This window comes from Hevea brasiliensis, chromosome 5 (genome assembly GCF_030052815.1).
Source record: "Hevea brasiliensis isolate MT/VB/25A 57/8 chromosome 5, ASM3005281v1, whole genome shotgun sequence".
Classification (NCBI taxonomy): domain Eukaryota; kingdom Viridiplantae; phylum Streptophyta; class Magnoliopsida; order Malpighiales; family Euphorbiaceae; genus Hevea; species Hevea brasiliensis.
In genome coordinates this window covers 29822228-29844642 of record NC_079497.1, presented here as the reverse complement: position 1 = coordinate 29844642, position 22415 = coordinate 29822228, and positions in this window count along the sequence as shown.

The following is a 22415-nucleotide window of genomic DNA, read 5'->3' as shown; positions in this document are numbered from 1 at the left end:
TATAAAGGGATAAGAAGGGGGTAAAATGAGACAAAAAAAATTGACTAAAATTTCAGCTTATCTTCCTCACTCTCTCTCCCTCATTTGGCTAGCCACCATTAGAGCTTAACTCCTCCATTTTCATCAAGCTTTGAACTTGATTTCCCAAATTTCCTTACTTCAAAACCCTAATTTAGCTTCACCAAAATTTACCCCCACACTAAGAGGAAGCTTTTGATTATCATAAAGTGAAGTAATTCCAAGGTTTATACAAGTCAAGAATTGAACTACAAGAGGTTAGTGCAATAATTACCCTATCTCTCTTCTTTAAGTGCTGTAAGCATGTTGAAACAAGTTAGTATGACATGAAAATTGAAGAAAATAACAAGTATATGAGGAACTAAATTTTTGGTAGCCATGATGTAAAGAGGAAATTTATGTTCTTAATTGATATAAATTAGCTTAGTGATGTTGATTGGTAAGTATATATACATTGGAAGTGAAATTGCAATTAGTTGTATGGTATTGGGAATATTGAGTTAGGGTTTTGACCTAATTTGGTACTTTTGCATTATGGCTTGAAATCGAGCATGTTGAGATGAATTTTTGATCATTTGAAGTGTGCCAAATTGAAGTATGGGAGTTGGAGAAAATTGAAATTGGGAGTGCAATTTTCTTGCAGGAAATTCAAACCTATGAGTCCAGTGTATTTTTTGAGCTATAACTGAAATTGTGTGGCTCCAATTGGTATGAGGCCAATTGAAGGTGAAAATAGACCAATAACACTCCATATTTTATGAAGAAATCCTGTCCAAATTTTGTCTATAAGTTGACCAATTTACTATTCCAATCCGGATGTCCATACACTGAACCCAGGAAAATGACCAAATAAACATTTATATGTTCATTTGGCCATAACTTCCTCTAGACAGGTCCAAATGACCTGATTTTTATAGCATTGGAAAGATTAGACATAGGACTACAACTTTTATGAAGAACATAGAACCCAAAAATGTCTCTAACTAAATCAAATTGCTAGTATAATTAGGTCAATAAAACTGTCCAAAACAACACTGTCCAGAAATTCTGGACTAAAGCTCACCCAACCAGTTTTGGCAAAATGGCCATAACTTGGTCTGTAAAAATTCAAATGCAATGAAACTAATGGCAAAATTTTTATAAGACATAGGTCTACAATATTGGTCTTTTGACGAAAACCTAGAACCCAAAAGAACTAGATCAAATGGTTAGAAGAATTTAACACATCAAAATCTGGAGTTTGACCAAATTATACTTAACCACAGAATAGTGTTTATAGTATATCTTCCACTAGGAAACTCCAATTGGGATGAGCCATACTGATCTATAACCCTAAAAAACAGGGCTCCAACTTTGTTTCAGATATTGTCCTCAAATTATGAATATAAGGACCCTAAAAGTTGAGTCAAAGCTACTGACCTGAACTTGGACCCTGAAGACATAGGTTACCTGAGTCCAGGCTAGTGATTTGGTCATAATTAATTCTAAAAAACTTGGAAAATTGTAATTTAAATTTTTGAGTGACCATAAGACATAGGGTAACAATTTCTATGAAGAACACTAGGCCTAATTTTGGCTGTAACATATTCAATTAATTAGGTAAATTGTAAATCTAAAATCTACCTATTTAAGGAACCAGAATTAGGAAATGAACTAGTTATAGTTATTTGACCATAACTTAAGTTCTAAAACTTCAAATGACATGATTCAAAATGGAAAACAAAGAGAAGACATAGAGGAACAACTTCCATGAAGGAAGTGTAGCCAAATAAGGGCCACATCTTGGCCAAATTGCTAGGTGAATCTAAGATACTAAACTTAGACCTTGAGAAAGGTTCCTAATATGATTTGGCATATGATATGAAATAAATTACAATAACTTTCTAAGCATGAAAATGACGTGAATCAATAAAACTATAAGTATTAAATAATATTATTTTGCCCAGAGTACACCTAGACTCATTTATATAGCTTGGATCGATTGGTATACCGATTAGGGACTACAGATTGCAGTACTGCCCACATGAATAATCATTGACAGAAAACATATGTCTGAAATTGTAACACCCTCCCTGTAGCAACTCCGTACATTCTACTGTTCCGGTGATCGGTGTCGGTCCGGACAGCTAGAACGTCCGGAAAAATATTTAAACTAAAGTCAGGAACCATAATTAACTCAAATATTAATAAGAAAAAAATTTAGTAAAAATTTTAGAAATAAAATACAACCAAGTTAAACGAGCCGGTGCCCTAGCGAGGGGTAAACCAGAGGGAAGTTGCGGTTCTCGCAACGAGGAGCCCTAGAACCGGGGAAAAATTCATAAAATAATTTTTGGGACTCCAGAGAAGGGTCATTGAGGTTCCTATGGCATTAGAATGCCAAGAAAATATTTAGAAAATTTTTTCAATCGGTACAGACAATTTTGACCCGTTAAGCCAAACGGAGGGCATTTTGGTCATTTCGCCTTCAGAGGTGATTTTTGGCCGACTTGTCCAGTTGAGTAAATAATTAATATGACATAAAATATGGATAAACATTACTAGAAATTAAATTGAAGATGAGTAGTGGATGAAAGAAAAGAAAGTGAAGAAAAAGCTTATTTATGACATCATTGTGATGTCATTTAAAATTGCCAACCAATCACCATTAAGTAACCATTTGACTAACTAATAAAAGAGCTAAATAAAGACCAAGGAAGACCAAAAACCAGCTGCCTTCTCTTCAGCCAAAAACGTGAGTTTCTCTTCTTCCTCCCTCCATTGATGTTCAATCAAGCAAGCTTAATTTCCTACCTTGTTTCACCATAAAACCCTAACCCCACTTCATTAAAATTTTACCCTACACCTTAAACAAGCTTTTGGCAGCCAAGAAGAGGAAAGAAAGAGAAGTTTGAGTTGGGAAAAAAAACTGCCCTATTCAAGGTTAGTGCACTATATACCTAAAACTCTTTAATTTCATGAAATGGAACTTGAATTTAGTAAGAAAATGTAATTTAAATGAACAAAATTCATGTGTATGTGTACATGAGTTTTGGCTGCCCTAGTGAAGGAATAGGAAGGAGTGTTTTTGATGAGCTTGAAGTGAACTAGAATCATGTAGGAAGTTTATAAACATAAGAATAATAAGTTGGTATGCTAACTAAGGCATTTTGTAGAAAACCTAATATGAAGCTAGGGTTTTGGGGAGTGAAAATTGACTTGGCTTAGGAAATTATTAGAGCACATTTTAATGGTCAATTAGTGACCATCTTAGGTAAGTTGACCATAAAATGGACTGAAAAATAGGATTGCAAAGTGAAGTTGCAGGCTGCCCTAGGACAGCAGCAGAGGGACTGAAAATTCAGTCCACTTGCACTGCCATAACTTGGGCTGTGTAGGTCCAATTGATGTTTGGCCAATTGGACATGAAACTAGGCTTGTAATGGCACATTTTTGCTGAAGAAACCATGCCCAAAAGACCAAAGCAAGAGGACCAAAACTTGGCCCCAATCCGGACACCCTGCAACAGCCCCTGCAGAAATGACCAAATGAACAGTAACTGTTCATTTGGCCATAACTCACTGTAGATATGGTCAATTGACCTGAAATTTTTACAGCAACAAGTTAAGACATAGACAAAAAACTTTCATGAAGGAACCTACCCCAAATTATTGCCAAAACCTAAACCAAATGGCAGTGGCAGTCACTGTTCATGTTACTGTAGATATGGTAATTTCTGCAGATTGGCAATCTGGCCAGCTTGGGTTTTTGGGCCATATCTGGAACTACAAAACTCCAAATGGAGTGATTCAAAAAATAAAATTCAACTAGACAAAATAAGGAACAACTTTCATGTTTGCCATTTCTTCAAATTTCCACTGTAATAGTGTGTAATGGAGCAGTAAACTTAGGCTCCAAAACTGAAATTTTCTGTCCTCTTGGTTTTAAGTTAGAAATGGAAATGGCAATAAATTCCAACAAGTTTTAAATACAAAATGTGGTATATTTGGAGTGTTAAAACCAATACACCTATTTTCTATCCAAAATTCAACATTTTTATTGATCAATGAGGTGAATAGTGACACCAAAACTTGAAATGCACAAATTGAAGAATTTAAAAGTTTCAAATGCCCTAATATACCTAACAAGATTGGTTTGGATAGTTTGGCATGCCAATAGGGTTCAGTTAGCAGTACTGCACATGGCAATATGCCGTTCTGTGATTTCATGGCTTTTAGCCATTCTGACTTTGCATTGAGATTTGGCCTTGTGCACGAAATTATTCTGACTTGGTAGCGTTACATTTGCACACCGAGAGATGCATATGTGACCGATGGTGTGACGGCGAGTACTAGATACCCAATGCGGTTTACCCGTTATCGATCCGATCGTCTAGTGTAGGTTACTTGGGCAACCAAATGAATGAAAGTGAACAAAGTTACTGAATTAATGTATATATAACCATACTAAACAAATGAATCATACACATTCACTATATATTTGTTTTCTTGCTATTTTCTTTTATTTTATTATTGCACCACTAAGCATTATTGCTTAGCACGTTGCTTTTGCCACGCGTAGGTACTGGAGATACAGATCGTGAGCCCAGTAGACCGCAGACTGGGTGAGTCCATCCTGCAGTTCTGCACAGTGTCCGTGTCACCTCGTCACCTGCAGTGCATTGGTAGGACACTAGATGTCATTTTGTCATTTTGTAATTAATTTTTATTTTCTCATATGTATTTGGGATTTATGTAATGTATTTTGAGGTTCCTGTAAATAATAAAGATTTATGGTTATGTATGGAAGTAATTTGAGTATTTAATTGTTGTTTATATATGAGAACCCTGAGAAAGGGATGTTTGAGAAATGAAAAGGCTGTTGAGACCTGAAATTGAAAAATTGTTGAGATCTTGATATTGAGTTTAGTGATGATATTGGAGTTGAGAATGAATGAATTTGTTATTGGAAGTATTTTTAACAGGTTCCGAAGAACTGTTGTCTCCATTTTTAGCCGGTACTCCGCCGGATTTTCTATAAAATTTCCTGAACCTCAAATAAATAAAAATTTTGCTAAATGGCTTAAATAAAGTATGTTTCATAAATTATATCCAAAAACCATGATATAAATTAATTAAGGTATATTAGAGTGTTCCGGTACACCGTGTGGCATTACTTACTTGGGTATACTGTACACGAGCAAGGGGTGTCACAGAAATGGTTGTTCTACTAGCTTTATGCCTGCCCGATGGCTATAGTGCCTATTATCATTATTACTGGCTTATGCCTGCCTACTGGCCTAGTGCCTGCCATGACCGTTGTATACTGGATAGACATACGAATGTCTAACTAGTATACTCTCATGTATCCAGTCTTCATAGTCTGTCATAAGTTACTTGGGCACAGATATGAGTAACACATCTTAAATTTAAATAAGTATATGAAGAGATCACTGTTATGGATTTAATAAGACTGAATATGAAATATATGAATAAAAAGATCCTGATAATGTGTTGCTTCCAAAGTTTCATAAATATGTAATTAATTCAAAATTTTAATAAATTTTATATGGACAATTATTTTAATTATTTTATTAGTTTTATTTCAAATTATTGCACCACTAAGCAGAAATACTTAACGCATTGGTTTTTCCATTGCGTAGATACATGAGAGCACCAACAGCCGCAGCAGTAGTAGGAGAGTGCAGATAGAGGATCAAATCTGCTACAGGGTCAGTGTCACCTCACCAATTCATTTTAGGTAGAGCTCATGTGCATTTAAATTTTGCATTTTGGATCACTGTATATAAGTAGATGTTGTAAATCATGTTGAGATATGTAATTAAATTTTGGATTGTAAATAATTGTACATTATTATATGTAATGTTATATGAATGAAATGAAAGTTTGTTTCTTGAAAATTGATATGAGTAATGAGAAATGATGTGATGAAATGGGTATAAATTGTTATTAACAGGTAAATAAGGAAACCCGCCACGCACTAATAAAACAGAGGAGACTCTGTCTGGATCTCCATAAAAATGAAATGGGATAAATAATAAAAAAAAATTCTACACGTAAGATAATATAATTAAATAGACAATTAAATTATTTTTGTACACGACAAGAAAGGACAAGGTGCTCTGGCACCAAATGTAGCACGCCTTGCTCGGCTACACTGTAGACGGGTGAGGGGTGTTACACAAGGAGATTAGTGGTGGGCTTCGGGCCTAGGCCTATTGGCTCATGCCTTTCACTACCACTATAGTTCTCACTTTTTATCCCAATCGAGTCGCAGCGCGAAACTATTGCTTCTGGTCATAATTCAGGTCTATGAAAAACATATCCAACTTTCTCAACATAGGCCTGTTGAGACAAGAAAAGCTTCCCAACACTTCTATCCCTAGTAATTTCCATTCCCAATATCTTCTTTGTTGCACCCAAATCCTTTATCTCAAACACATCACTCAACCACTTTCTTAGAATGTTAATTTGTGACATGCTTTTAGCAGCAATAAGCATGTATCCACATAAAATAGCAAATAAATAAAGGAATCATCTGAAAGCTTCTTATGATACACACAATTGTCATATGAACTATGATTAAAGCCATTGCGAACCATGAATGTATCAAATCTTTTGTACCACTGCTTAGGAGACTGTTTCAGACTATATAAAGATTTCTTAAGCAAGCAAACACGGTTTTCCATACTTGGAATGACAAATACCTCAGGCTGACTCATATAAATTTGCTCCTCCAACTCACCATGCAAAAATGCTATCTTCATATCTAGTTGCTTAAGCTTTAGATCATGAAGAGCAACCATAGCAAGTAAGACTCTGATAGAACTGTGTGTGACACCCCTTACCCGTTTACAGTGTAGCCGAGCAAGATATGCCACATAGTGTACCGAAACACCATATTTTATTTCAATCATTTTTATTCTTCCTTAATTTATTTCTTCATGGATATGAAATGCAATTTGTGAAATTTATCTCATTTAATTCATTTATTGAAATTATAAATTCATTTGGGGTTCCGAAAATTTTATAGAAAATCCGGCAGAGTACCGGCTAAAAATGGATAAAATAGTTCTTCGGAACCTGTGAAAAACACTTCCAATAATTTCCAATCATTCTCAAACTCCATTTGTATCACATCAATTTACAACAATTTCTTAACAATTTCTCCATTTGTCCTTCATTCATTTCACATCATCATCAGGCTCAAATCATAAATAAATTCTCATATGTCATTTATGAACACAAAGTTACAAATACTTACATTAATATAAACATATATTACATAGGTTTCAAATATACATGATAAAATAAAAGTTTAATTACAAAACTTACAAAAATCACAAAATACAAAATGGGACTTAGTGTCCTACCAATGCACTGTAGCTTGTGAGGTGACACAGACACTATGCAGAACTGTGAATGGCCTTACCCAATCTGTGGTCTACTGGGCCCTCTGTCCAAATCTTTAGTACCTACGTGTTGCAAAAACGACACACTAAGCATAAAGCTTAGTGGTGCCAATAATACAAGAAAATATAATATGCAAATAAACATAATAATTTACTAGTTATTGTGTTCATAAGAAATGAATAATTGCTAACTTATTGTTTAGTCGAAGGCTAACTACATTTTATGATGTTAACTTTTCATGCATTTTCTTAATTATTTTCTTGATGATTTTGAGCTTCTTTATTTTATTGTAATCATTCTTGATCTTTATCTTGATATTTCATTTCCTTATTTTCTTTAATAATCAATTCAATTACAATTATACTTTTTCATGCCCAAGTAACTTATACAAATTGACTGGACTGGATAAATGGGTAAACTAGCACTGGGCACCAGGTACCTCGGGCCGTCACACCATCAGTCACAATGTGTCTCCCGGTGTGCAAACAGAATGGCTAATAAGCCATAAAAGCAATAAGGCATAAAGCCAAGTAAAACATCATAATCAGTATAGCCATAGGCTATCACATCACAGAATGGCAATGAAGCCATACATCATACACAGTACTACTATCAGAACCCTATTGGCATGCCAACCTATCCAAACCAATCACATTAGGCCTACTAGGGCATATTACAAAGTCATTTCTTGAATATTTACACTTTATGTGTAAGGTTACTATTCATTTTATTAGTCAACTAAAATGTTGACTTTTTCATAAATAATAGGTATATTAGTTCAAATATCATCAACATACAACATTTTGCATTCTAAAGTTGTTGGCATTAGTTGCCAATTCCATTCCAAAGCTTAGTGTTAGTTATTCACAATTTTCAGATTTCAAACCTCATGTTTACTGTTTCATTGGTCATTTTGTACAGTAGGAATTTGGCAAAATTGTCTTCATGAAAGTTGTTCCTTATTTTTTCTAGTTACATTTTTTTTTTGAATCACTCCATTTGGAGTTTTGTAGCTCAAGTTATGGCCTAAACACTATAACTGCCCGGATTGGGTAGAATCCAAAATTTTGGGCAAAAATGGTTCTGCCAGATTTGGTAACCTAAGTTTGGTTGGCAATTTGACTAGGTTATGGTCAGAATTTGGATTTGTGTTCTTCATGAAAGTTTTATTTCTATGTCTCAGCTTTCTACTGGTAAAATTTCAGGTCAATTGGACCTTTCTACACTGAGTTATGAACAAATGAATAAACACTGTTCATTTGGTCATTTTGCCGAGGTAGAATGCAGGTCACCCGGATTAGGGCAATTTTTAGGTCAACTTGGTTTGGTTTTCTGGGCAAGGTTTCTATACTAAAATTGTGCCATTATGTGTCTAGTTTCATGTCCAATTGGCCTTGCACCAATTGAACCTCTACAATTCCATTTATAATTGCCCAAACCTATTGGACTCATGCTCAGTCCTGCAGTTCAGCCAAGGCAACTCACCCAAACACAAATGCCAAGCCTCAACTTACTTCATTTCCTCATTGTGCACATTCAAATGGTTACTACTTGACCATTACAAGGTTAATGAACCATTACATGAGCAACCCTAGAATTTTTCAAGTGTCCAATTTTTTTTTCATGTTCATACATGCACAATTCTTGCATTTCACTTGCTTAATTATGTTCAATACCCCATCCACTACCAAAGGCTGGTCATAACCATTTTTATACCAACCAAAATCATCAAACCCTAGCTAACCCTAGCTGCAAAAAATTGTAAGTTGCACACACACGCTTGTTTGCTTTATTTCCTTATATTTCCTACACAATTCATGCCATTGAATATGAATTAAAGCAAAAGGAGTAAGAGTTGGACACTAACCTTGTTGGAGCTACTCCCAAGCTTGCTAAAACCTTTCTTTTTCCTCTTAAAATTGCTGTCCAAGGCTTGCTCTAGTGGTAGGGACAATTTTTCATGAAGAGAAGTTAGGGTTTAGAGGTGATTTGGTGGGTTGTCTCAAGCTTGCCTTAAGCTTTCATGGAGGAATGGGTTAGGAAGAGGGAAGATGAGAGTCACGGCTGGAAATGGGAAAGGGAATAAACAGATTGGTTTCTTCAATTTTTCTACCCATTTTATGCTTTTTAAGTGGTTTATGGACATGTGTCACAATGTGATTAGGTGGGAGTGCTTTAGTGACATCATGTGATGTCATAATTGGCATTTTCTTTTTCTTTCTTCTCTACTTATTTTCAATTTAATTTTTAGCAACATTTATTTACATTTTATGCCATAATAATTATTTAATTAACTGGACAACTCAGCCAAAAATCACCTCTGAAGGCGAAATGATCAAAATGCCCTCCATTTGGCTTATTTAGCCAAAATCGTCTGTACCGATTGAAAAATTTTTCTAAGCATTTTCTTGGCATTCTAATGCCATAAAAACCTCAATGACTCTTCTCTGGAGTTTCAAAAATTATTTTATGAATTTTCTCTCGGGTTTAGGGCTTCTAGCTGCGAAGACGGCAACTTCCCATGGGGTTACCCATCGCTAGGGCACCGGCTCATTTAACTTGGTTGTATTTTATTTCTAAAATTTTTTCTACATTTTTTTTGTTAATATTTGAGTTAATTATGATTCTCCATTTTAGTTTAAATATTTTTTTCCAGACGTTCTAGCTGTCCGGACTGACACCGGTCACCGGAACAGTAAAATGTACGGAATGGTTACAGTGAGGGTGTTACAACTCTTCCCCTCTAATTTAAATTTTGTCCTAGAAATTTACCTGACTAAAGTAATCGTGCAGTTGCTACCTCCTTGCTTCTTCACTTCCTTATATCGCCTCATCAGTGTCTGGGTTTGGCTCCTCCTGAGCTTCCATAGCATAAACCTGTGGTGCCACCCTGACTTCGGGCCTTTCAACTGTCTCAGAAACAATCTTCTGTGAGATGTCAGCCGTTTTTGCTCTACCCGATCTTTTACCCCTTTGAACTGTAGGGGCAGGTCTATCAACTTGTACCAGAGCTATTGAACCACTCCTCTAAGGGAAATCTCTTATGAAATGATCTGTAGCCCCACACTTGAAACACTCTCTAATTAACAGTCGACACTCCCCTATGTGTCTCCTACCATAGTGCATAAATTCAGGCACTAGGGAAAATCCCCTTATTACTATGCTTGGGGAGCTAGCTATAGATATTCCAATCTGGCCTCTCTGGCCTTGTGTCTGATCTTGTGAACCAGAACTCTTAAGCTTCTTACTATCAGTTAGTATACTTGACTTCCCTAGTCCAAATTCCCTCTTACACTGCCTATCTTTCCTATTCTGTTCACTTACTCTTACCCTTTCCACTTTTAGTGCAGCTTCAACTAATTTTGTGAAGTTCATAATCCCCAAGGCAGTGATCATTATTTTAATGTTATCATTTAGCCCCTCTTTAAACCTTTTGCAGCTCTCTGTTTCTGTGGGGACTATCTCTCTTCCGTAGTGGCTTAGTCTGACAAACTCCTTCTCATACTCTACTACTGATAGCTGTCTCTGCCTTAGGTTAATGAATTCTCTCCTCCTGTCTTCTAGGTATACACTTCCCACATACTTCTTCTTAAATTCAGCAAGGAAGAAATCCCAAGTTATCAACTCTGGCTGGACCTCACTAGAAACATTGTCCCACCACTGATGGGCATCATCTTGAAGTAGAGACACAGCACCCTTCAAGTTCTACTTTGGGGTGCAATGCAGTTGCTTCAATACTCTTATGGTATGGTCTAGCCAATTCTCAGCCACCAATGAGTCATCTTCTTTCTTACCAATGAAGTCCACAGCCCTAAATTTTCTCAGTTTTTCCAGATGGGATTTCTGCTGTGGAGGTGGTGGTGGTGGCATAACCCTAGCCATCTGTCTGAAAAATTCAGCCATTTGTTGAAACATAGCCAGCGGAGGCTGTGCAGGCACTGCTAGTGCCGGTGGAGCAGGTTCTCCCTGGCCCCTAGTCTCAGCTGTAGGTGGAGCACAACTCTCCACCTCCTCATCTAATGCTCTCTGTGACATGGGGTCCATATCCTAATCAAAATAAGAAAGACAAACAGATCTGCATTAGTGTCACCTCGACTCTTACAAATGCAATGCATGGTATGGACTCGATCTAGACCCAGAAACGCCTAAACCGTGCTCTGATACCACTAAATGTGACACCCTTACCCGTCTACAGTGTAGCCGAGCAAGATATGTCACACAGTGTACCGAAACACCATATTTTATTTTAATCATTTTTATTCTTCCTTAATTTATTTCTTCATGGATATGAAGTGCAATTTGTGAAATTTAACTCATTTAATTTATTTATTGAAATTATAAATTCATTTGGAGTTTCGAAAATTTTATAGAAAATCCGACAGAGTACCGGCTAAAAATGGATAAAATAGTTCTTCGGAACCTGTGAAAAACACTTTCAATAATTTCCAATCATTCTCAAACTCCATTTGTATCACATCAATTTACAACAATTTCTTAACAATTCCTCCATTTGTCCTTCATTCATTTCACATCATCATCAGGCTCAAATCATAAATAAATTCTCATATGTTATTTATAAACACAAAGTTACAAATACTTACATTAATATAAAAATATATTACATAGGTTTCAAATATACATGATAAAATAAAAGTTTAATTACAAAACTTACAGAAATCACAAAATACAAAATATGACCTAGTGTCCTACCAATGCACTGTAGCTTGTGAGGTGACATGGACACTATGCAGAACTGTGAATGGCCTTACCCAATCTGTGGTCTACTGGACCCTTTGTCCAAATCTTCAATACCTACGCGTTGCAAAAGCGACGCGCTAAGCATAAAGCTTAGTGGTGCCAATAATACAAGAAAATATAATATGCAAATAAACATAATAATTTCCTAGTTATTGTGTTCATAAGAAATGAATAATTACTAACTTATTGTTTAGTCAAATGCTAACTGCATTTTATGATGTTAACTTCTTCATGCATTTTCTTAATTGTTTTCTTGATGATTTTGAGCTTCTTTATTTTATTGTAATCATTCTTGATCTTTATCTTGATATTTCATTTCCTTATTTTCTTTAATAATCAATTCAATTACAATTATACTTTTCCATGCCCAAGTAACCTATACAAATTGACTGGACTGGATAAACGGGTAAACTAGCACTGGGTACCAGGTACCTCGGGCCGTCACACCATCGGTCACAATGTGTCTCCCGGTGTGCAAACAGAATGGCTAATAAACTATAAAAGCAATAAGGCATAAAGCCAAGTAAAACATCATAATCAGTATAGCCATAGGCTATCACATCACAGAATGGCAATGAAGCCATACATCATACACATTACTGCTATCAGAACCCTATTGGCATGCCAACCTATCCAAACCAATCACATTAGGCCTACTAGGGCATATTACAAAGTCATTTCTTGAATATTTGTACTTTATGTGTAAGGTTACTATTCATTTCATTAGTCAACTAAAATGTTGACTTTTTCATAGATAATAGGTATATTTCTATGTCTCAGCTTTCTACTGGTAAAATTTCAGGTCAATTGGACCTTTCTACACTGAGTTATGACCAAATGAATAAACACTGTTCATTTGGTCATTTAGCCCAAGCAGAATGCAGGTCACCCAGATTAGGGTAATTTTTAGGTCAACTTGGTTTGGTTTTCTAGGCAAGGTTTCTATACCAAAGTTGTGCCATTATGTGTCTAGTTTAATGTCCAATTGGCCTTGCACCAATTGAACCTCTACAATTTCATTTATAACTGCCCAAACCTGCTGGACTCATGCTCAGTCCTGCAGTTCAGCCAAGGCAGCTCACCCATACACAAATGCCAAGCCTCAACTCATTTCATTTCCTCATTATACACATTCAAATGGTCACTAATTGACCATTACAAGGTTAATGAACCATTACATGAGCAACCCTAGAATTATTCAAGTGTCCAATTTTTTTTCATGTTCATACATGCACAATTCTTGTATTTCACTTACTTAATTATGTTTAATACCCCATCCACTACCAAAGGCTGCTCATAAAAATTTTTATAGCAACCAAAATCATCAAACCCTAGCTAAACCTTGCTGTGAAAAATTGTAAGTTGCACACACACGCTTGTTTGCTTTATTTCCTTATATTTCCTACACAATTCATGCCAATGAACATGAATTAAAGCAAAAGGAGTAAGAGTTGGACACTAACCTTGTTGGAGCTACTCCCAAGCTTGCCAAAACCTTTCTTTTTCCTCTTAAAATTGCTGTCCAAGGCTTGCTCTAGTGGTAGGGACAATTTTTCATGAAGAGAAGTTAGGGTTTAGAGGTGATTTGGTGGGTTGTCTCAAGCTTGCCTTAAGCTTTCATGGAGGAATGGGTTAGGGAGAGGGAAGATGAGAGTCACGACTGGAAATGGGAAAGGGAAGAAACAAATTGGTTTTTTCAATTTTTCTGCCCATTTTATGCTTTTTAAGTGTTTTATGGACATGTGTCACAATGTGATTGGGTGGGAGTGCTTTAGTGACATCATGTGATGTCATAATTGGCATTTTCTTTCATTTTCTTTTTCTTTCTTCTCTACTCATTTTCAATTTAATTTTTAGCAATATTTATTTACATTTTATGTCATAATAATTATTTAATTAACTGGACAAGTCGGCCAAAAATCACCTCTGAAGGTGAAATGACCAAAATGCCCTCCGTTTGGCTTATTTAGCCAAAATCGTCTATACCGATTGAAAAATTTTTCTAAGCATTTTCTTGGCATTCTAATGCCTTAAAAACCTCAATGACTCTTCTCTGGAGTTCTAAAAATTGTTTTATGAATTTTCTCTTTGGTTTAGGGCTTCTAGCTGTGAAGACCGCAACTTCCCACGGGGTTACCCATCGCTAGGGCACCAGCTCATTTAACTTGATTGTATTTTATTTCTAAAATTTTTCCTACATTTTTCTTGTTAATATTTGAGTTAATTATGGTTCCTCACTTTAGTTTAAATATTTTTTTTCCGACATTCCAACTGTCCGGACCGACACCGGTCACTGGAATAGTAGAATGTACGGAATGGTTACAGTGAGGGTGTTACACTGTGCTTCACAATTGGAGAAAACACTTCATTAAAGTCCATCCCCTCCCTCTGAGTAAAGTCTTTTGCTACCAACCGTGCCTTATATCGAGGTGCTTCAACCCCTGGAGTTTCTTCCTTTTTCTTTAGCACCCATTTGTAACTTACCACTTTTTGTCCCTTAGGCAATGTTACAAGCTCCCAAGTCTGATTCTTGTGAAGAGATTCAATTTCTTCACTCATAGCACCGACCCACTGATCTGCATCTGAACAAGAAATAGCTTCTCTATAATTGCTAGGTTCATGCACATCAACTGTTTCAGCAACTAACAAGGCAAACGCAACTAGATCTGCATATGCATATCTCTGCAATGGTCTAATCTGTCTTCTCTCTCTACCAGTTGCAATGCTATATGGTTCCTATTGCTGTTGCTCAGGTGCATCGTCTTGTTAATCAGGATCTTACACCTCATCCTATGAAGCATTTGACTGATTTGCTGAAGTATCAATATCAAGCTCCACCTATTCTCTGACACCGTGATCTGATTCTGCTATTGACTTCTCCCTATGACTATCCAATGAAGCGACATATTAAATGTCACATCCCTGCTGATAATTAATCCTGGAGACTTTGGATCATTGCACCACAACCTATAGCCTTTCACTCCAGATACATACCCTAGAAATATGCATTTTCTTGCCCTCGGCTCAAGCTTACCATCTCTCACATGAGCATAAGCAGGGCAACTAAATACTCTTAGCTGAAAGTAATCAGCAGGTGAACCTGGCCAGATCTCAAAAGGATTTTTGCACTCAATAGCTATAGATGGAGATCTATTAATCAAGAAATAAGTTGTATTAATTACTTCAGCCCAAATATCCTTTCCCAATCCTGAATGTGAGAGCATGCTTTGTGCTTTGTCACAAAATGTTCTGTTCATGTGTTCTGCAATACCATTCTATTATGGTGTCCTTGTACAAGTGTGATGTCTCACTATACCTTCATTACTACAGAAAGCGTCGAACTCACGATTGCAAAATTCCAACCCGTTATCAGTTCTAAGACGCTTGACCTTCTTTTTTGTCTACTTCTCAATCATCGTCTTCCACTTTACAAAGGTTGAAAATGCCTCATCTTTTATTTTCAGAAAATACACCAACACCATTCGAGAGTAATCATCAATCAAAGTCATGAAGTACCTGGCACTGCTCTTGGAAGGGATTCTATTAGGACCCCATAGATCTGAGTGGATATAATCCATCGTTCCTCTGGTCTTGCGCACTGCCTTTTTATCGAACTTCACCCTGGTCTATTTGCTAAACACACAATGTTCATAAAAGTCCATAGATTATGTTTTCTGCCCGTCTAACAAATCTCGCTTGCTTAACATAGATAATCCTCTTTCACTCATATGACCAAGACGCATATGCCAAAATTTAGTCTGATTCTGATTATTGCTTCCGGATGCTACTATAGCTTCCCCTGAAACTGTACTGCCCTGAAGAAAATACAATCCTGAAACCAAACTGCTCTTCATGAGTACCATAGAGTCCTTGCACACTTTGAGAACTCCATTCTCTGCATGGTATCTGAATCCATGAGAGTCAAGTGTCCTAAGAGAAATTAGGTTCCTCTTTAGTCTTGGACCATGCCAACACTCTATAGTTATGACAACGCCATCAAACATCCTCAATCTAATGTTACCAATTCCTTCAACATGCATGATCATTGCCCAAAAACACCTTGCCACTCATTTGTTTGCAAGTGACAAGAATCCAAGAATTTTGTTTGTTATAAGTAGCACCAATATCAAGAATCCAAGAATTTTGTCCATGATCTGAACTCATGGATAAAATTTCTCCAGCACTGTCATCACCATTAGAATCAATAAAACTATCAACCACATTCGCAGAACTTTTTGGTTGCTTTCCCTTTTTATTTTTCAACTTGGGACAGTCTCTCCTATAGTGACCTTGCTACCGCACTTAACATAGTTGGCCTTTTTCATTCTTGACTTAGATCTGGTCTTAGATTTCTTCCTGCTAGAAAAACCCTCCCTTGAATGTGTTCTTCCCCTGCTCACTAAACCTTCCCTCTCAAATCTTTCTCTATTATCTGGAATTTCTTTTTCAACTCCTTCTGGAAAGTTATCCTCGATTGCCTTTCATAGACCTTGTAGGATGAAGGAAGATTTAATTTTAATCATCAAAAGACTGAAACTCAATCCACCATCAAACTTCTCCATTTCATACTTTTAGTCGTATGCCTTAGAGCATATCATTTTGTATGTATCTTATACATATTTTATTAATAAAAAAGGCAATTTCACTTTTTCATTTACATAATATATTTATGTGTAATTGAAAAGGTCCATTGATATTTTGTTAGAAATTTTATTCTTAAGTTGTTAAGAGTAGGAGTGACAGTATTACTAGAACAAAATATCATAAATTGATTCACAATCGAGGATACTTCACAAAGAACATGACTTGTCCAGAAAGATTATAGTCATGTTTGTTTCCAAGGTATTTATATGAGATATAAATAAGATAGAGTGGTGAGTCTCATGCCACATAACAAACATAATAGGCACTTATACATGATAAGTAGGCCGAACCAGTGACGCTTATAACAAGCACATGGAGTTTACTCTTGTCAATTGTCATGACCCAACCTATGGGCCGGACTGGCACTAGGACCTGGACTGGCATAAAGCCCCCGAGGCCTGTAGTAAGTCTTACTGTTCTCAAACTCATGACCAGTCCCACAATTTAGGCCCAATATGCATATAAAATAATTTAAATTAAACTGTTATAATTTTATTTTGGGCCAACTTTAGCCCAGTAATTATCCGAAACTAAAATTAAGGGAGCCTAGCTCAACCCTGTTATATCATTTACAAACTATTCAAGACTCATAAAATTTTTTTCATTTGTTAATAAAAAAACTTAAATTCATAGTCCCTAACAAGATTAATACTACTACTAATACATGCGGAGTTCTAAATTACAAATTTAGATAATAATAATACAGTTAAGAAATTTTTTATTTTTCATAATCTGCGAGGAAAAGAACAGGTTATTCTGAAAAAGGTCTTCACCTGTAGCCTGGAAAAAATATGGTGAATAGGAGTGAGCTTTTGACTCAGAGAGAAAAATATCAATTTTAACCACAATCTCTATAACTATCTAAAGCTAATGCACCCTGTAGAGTGAAATGCAACATCGTCAATATTTTCACGTCATAATAGCAAAAAGATAATCTGGAGCACTCACACACTCGATAAGGTCAAACAATACATATATGGGAGCTGATCCCCTATACAGCCCTCTTAATCCAACCTGTGCCAGCGAAGAACTCAAGCCGGACTTTTGCTTAATAAACCAAATCAGGGTCCTTGTCACATCCAGACTTAGCGGGCCCCAGCTCAAGCCCCTCTCTGGGTGGCCATCTTGCCGGCGTACCCCCCTAGAGGCCGGCGGTGCGACTCACAAGGTACTGTCCGCTTTGGTGGAGTTCAATCCCTTCGCCCTGCAGAGCTAGGATTCAAACCCTTATCACCTCACGGGTTTGCTTCGCCTCTTACCAATTGAGCTGCGCAGCGGAAGCGTGGTGGGCCCATAACCCACAGGTCCCTGGATCGAAACCAGGCTCTGATACCTAAATGTGACACCCCTTACCCGACTACAGTGTAGCCGAGCAAGTTATGCCACTCAGTGTGCCGGAGCACTCTATTTTATCTTAATTCATTTTTATCGTAGTTTTGAAAATAGTTTGTGAAATATAATTCATTTATTGAAATTGTAATTTATTTGAGGTTCCGAAAATTTTTAAAGAAAATCCGTGAGTCTGCTAAAAATGGAGAAAACCGTTCTTCGGAACCTGTGAAAAACACTTCCTATATTCTTATTCATTCATCTCAACTCCATTTATCAAAATCTCAATATTTTTCAGTTCACATTCATTTCTCAATCATTCATTTCATGTGATAATCATATATATATCACAGATAAACATTCACTTTTTCATTTACAAACACAATTCTCATTATTTACATGAGCATCAAATTACATTTCATAAGTTCATTTACACATGAGAAAATAAGATCAATTACAAAATACCAAAATGACACCTAGTGTCCTACCAATGCAATCAGCTTTGTGATGTGACACGGACACTATGCAGAACTGCAGGATGGACTTACCCAATCTGTGGTATACTGGCTCTCGATCAGTATCTTCAGTACCTACGCGTTGCAAAAGCGACGCGCTAAGCATAAAGCTTAATGGTGCAAATAATAAAATAGAAAGAAATAATATGCAAATAAAAATCATAATTTCTTAGCCATTGTGTTCATAAGAACTGAATAATTACCAACTTAATGTTTAGTCGAGGGCTAATTACGTTTTATGATATTAACTTCTTCATGCATTTTGTTTATTTATTTTCTTCATGATCTTGAGTTTCTTTGTATTCTATCGTAATCATTTCTGATATTTAATTTTCGTATTTTCTTTAACAATCAGTTCAATTACAGTTATACTTTTCCATGCCCAAGTAACCTATACAAATTGACCGGACTGGATAAACGAGTAAACTAGCAGGGTACTGTGTACCTCGGGCCGTCACACCATCGGTCACAATGTGTCTCGGTGTGCAAAGCAGAATGGCTAATAAGCCATATAAGCAATAAGGCTTAAAGCCAAGTAAAACATCATAATCGGTATAGCCATAGGCTATCACATCCTGAGAATGGCAATGAAGCCATATATCATACGCAGTACTGCTATCAGAACCCTATTGGCATGCCAACCTATCCAAACCAATCACATTAGGCCTACTAGGGCATTTGATACTTTTGAATTCTTCAATTTTTGAATTTTAAGTTTTTATGTCACTATTCACTTCAATAGTCAACAAAAAGTTGACTTTTGCATAGATCATAGGTGCATTGGTTTTAACACTCCCAATGTACCACATTTTACATTTAAAACTTGTTGGTTTTGGTCACTTTCTCAAAGCTTTGGTCATTTTGGCAAAATTGCCAATTTTTGGTTTTGGTGTCACTATTCACCTCATTGGTCAACAAAAATGTTGACTTTTGGATAGAAAATAGGTGTATTGGTCTTAACACCTCAAACATACCACATTTTGTATTTCAAACTTGTTGGTATTGGTTGCCAATACCATTTTTAAGCTTAATGCTAATTGAGCAAAATTTTCGGTTTTCATGCTTCATCTTTACTGTTCCATTTGTTATTTTTACAGTGGGAATTTGAGGAAATGGTAAACATGAAAGTTGTTCCTTATTTTGTCTAGTTGAATTTCCTTTTTTGAATCACTCCATTTGGAGTTTTGTAGCTCAAGTTATGGCCAAAATAAGTTTACTGTTCACGTGCACTGTTCCTGCTGAGATTTTGGGTTTTGGCAGATTTTGGTCCAACTTTGGTCAGTAATTTGACCAAGTTAAGTTCCTAATTTGGTCTAACTTTCTTCATATGAAATATTCTACTATGCCTTAGGTTTTCATCGGTTCAAGAATCGCCTAAATCCGAGTTTTCTAGAGAGAGTTATAGCCATCCAAACATAACTGCTCAAATGAAAATCTGCAGAGTTGCAGGTTTGAACAGTAACTGTGACTGCCATTTGGGTTAGGTTCTGGTCATAATTTGGGGTAGGTTTCTTCATGAAAGTTGTTTTTCTATGTCTTAACTTGTTTCTGTAAAAATTTCAGGTCAATTGACCAAATCTACAGTGATTTATGGCCAAATGAACAGTTACTGTTCATTTGGTCATTTCTGCAGGGGCTGTTGCAGGGTGTCCGGATTGGGGCCAAGTTTTGGTCCACTTGCTTTAGTCTTTTGGGCATGGTTTCTTCAGCAAAAATGTGTCATTATAAGCCTAGTTTCATGTCCAATTGGCCAAACACCAATTGGACCTACACAGCCAAAGTTATGGCAGTGCAAGTGGACTGAATTTTCAGTCCCTCTGCTGCACTAACAAGGTAGCCTACACATTCACTTGGCTATACTATTTTTCAGTCCAATTCATGGTCAACATACCTAAAATGGTCACTAATTGACCCTTATAATATTCTTTCACAATTCCATAAGCTAAATCCAAGTTTCACTTCTCAAAACCCTAATGTCCAATTTAAATTATCCATAAACCTCAATTAGCACACTAATTCAACATCCATGCATATTCATACCTTAAACATCATTTCTATCCATTCTAAATTCATTAAAACAATCAACCTCATCCTTCCTTAGGGCTGCCAAAAATTAAAGATGCCCTAACACATATAACTTACTTCAAACTCTTACAATTTCTTAACTTAAAATGATGCTTTAACAAGGATTAAAGGAGTGAGAGTGAAAGGATAGCACTAACCTCACTTTAACCTCTTGTAGGGCAGATTTCTTCAAGCTAAAACTTCACTTTCCTTCTTCTTCTTGGCTGCCAAAAGCTTCCCCAAGTGATATGGTCAAGGTTTAATGAAAGGGGTTAGGGTTTAGTAGTGGAAACAAGAGAGAAATGAAGCTTAAAGGAGCTTTAATGGTGGAACCTCTTCTCTCTCTCTCTCTCAACGTTTTTTAGGCTGCCCAAGGTTGAAGATGCAGATTGGTTTTTCATATTTTTGGTCTCTTTTATCTCTTTTAATAAGTTTAACAAATTGTGATTGGTGGAGGAAATTTAAATGACATCATATGATGTCATAATTAGCATTTTCTTTCATTTTCTTTTTTTCTCTTCTCTACTCATTTTCAATTCAATTTCTAGTAATGTTTATTCATATTTTATGTCATATTAATTATTTACTCAACTGGACAAGTCGGCCAAAAATCACCTCTGAAGGCGAAATGACCAAAATGCCCTCCGTTAAACAACGGGTCAAAATTGTCTGTACCGATTGAAAAATTTTTCTAGGTATTTTCTTGGCATTCTAATGCCATAGGAACCTCAATGACCCTTCTCTGGAGTCCCAAAAATTATTTTATAATTTTTCCCCCGGGTATAGGGCTCCTCGTTGCGAGAACCGCAACTTACCTCTGGTTACCCATCGCTTGGGCACCGGCTCGTTTGACTTGGTTGTATTTTATTTCTAAAATTTTTACTAAATTTTTCTTATTAATATTTGAGTTAATTATGGTCCCTCACTTTGATTTGAATATTTTTTCGGACGTTCTAGCTGTCCGGACCGACACCGGTCACCGGAACAGTAGAATGTACGGAGTTGCTACCGGGAGGGTGTTACAGTCCTAGTGAAGAACTCAAGCCGTGTCTACCTCGAAGGACCAGGTCCCAGCAAAGATCTCAAGCCATGTCTACCCGTCCTGTCCATAGCCAACACCATACCACACACACGCCAACTCACGCACATTGCTCCAAATTACCACAACAACATCCATGGCACTTTAACAATTATGAATGCAAAATAAAACGTGCCTATTGTTTAACTACATAAATACATATTTATAAGTAATGCATAGGCATGCTTGAACATATAATAATATCGAAATTACAATTAAAATTAATATTTTACTCACTGTACACCGAGGACTATTGTGGCTGCTGGATGGAGGAGAATAGCTGACCTCGATCACCTAATAATTAAATTATAAATTTATTAGTACTAAGTCAAAATAAAACTCTAAAGAGGCAACAGACAGTCTAATTCATGCCGAAAATCCGGCAGAGTTTCCCCTATACCTGGAACCTACCCAACCTGAAAAAGGCTTCAAAATACACTTCTATATCTGCTAATCACACAATCACAACTCAATCACATCACAAGGCTCCTCCTGGGCCCACCCAAATAGTCAACAATCCACAATTTGAAAAATTATAATTTAGCCCCCATAACTAGTCTTTTTGCAAAAACTACTCAAACGAGCTCTAAAAATTCT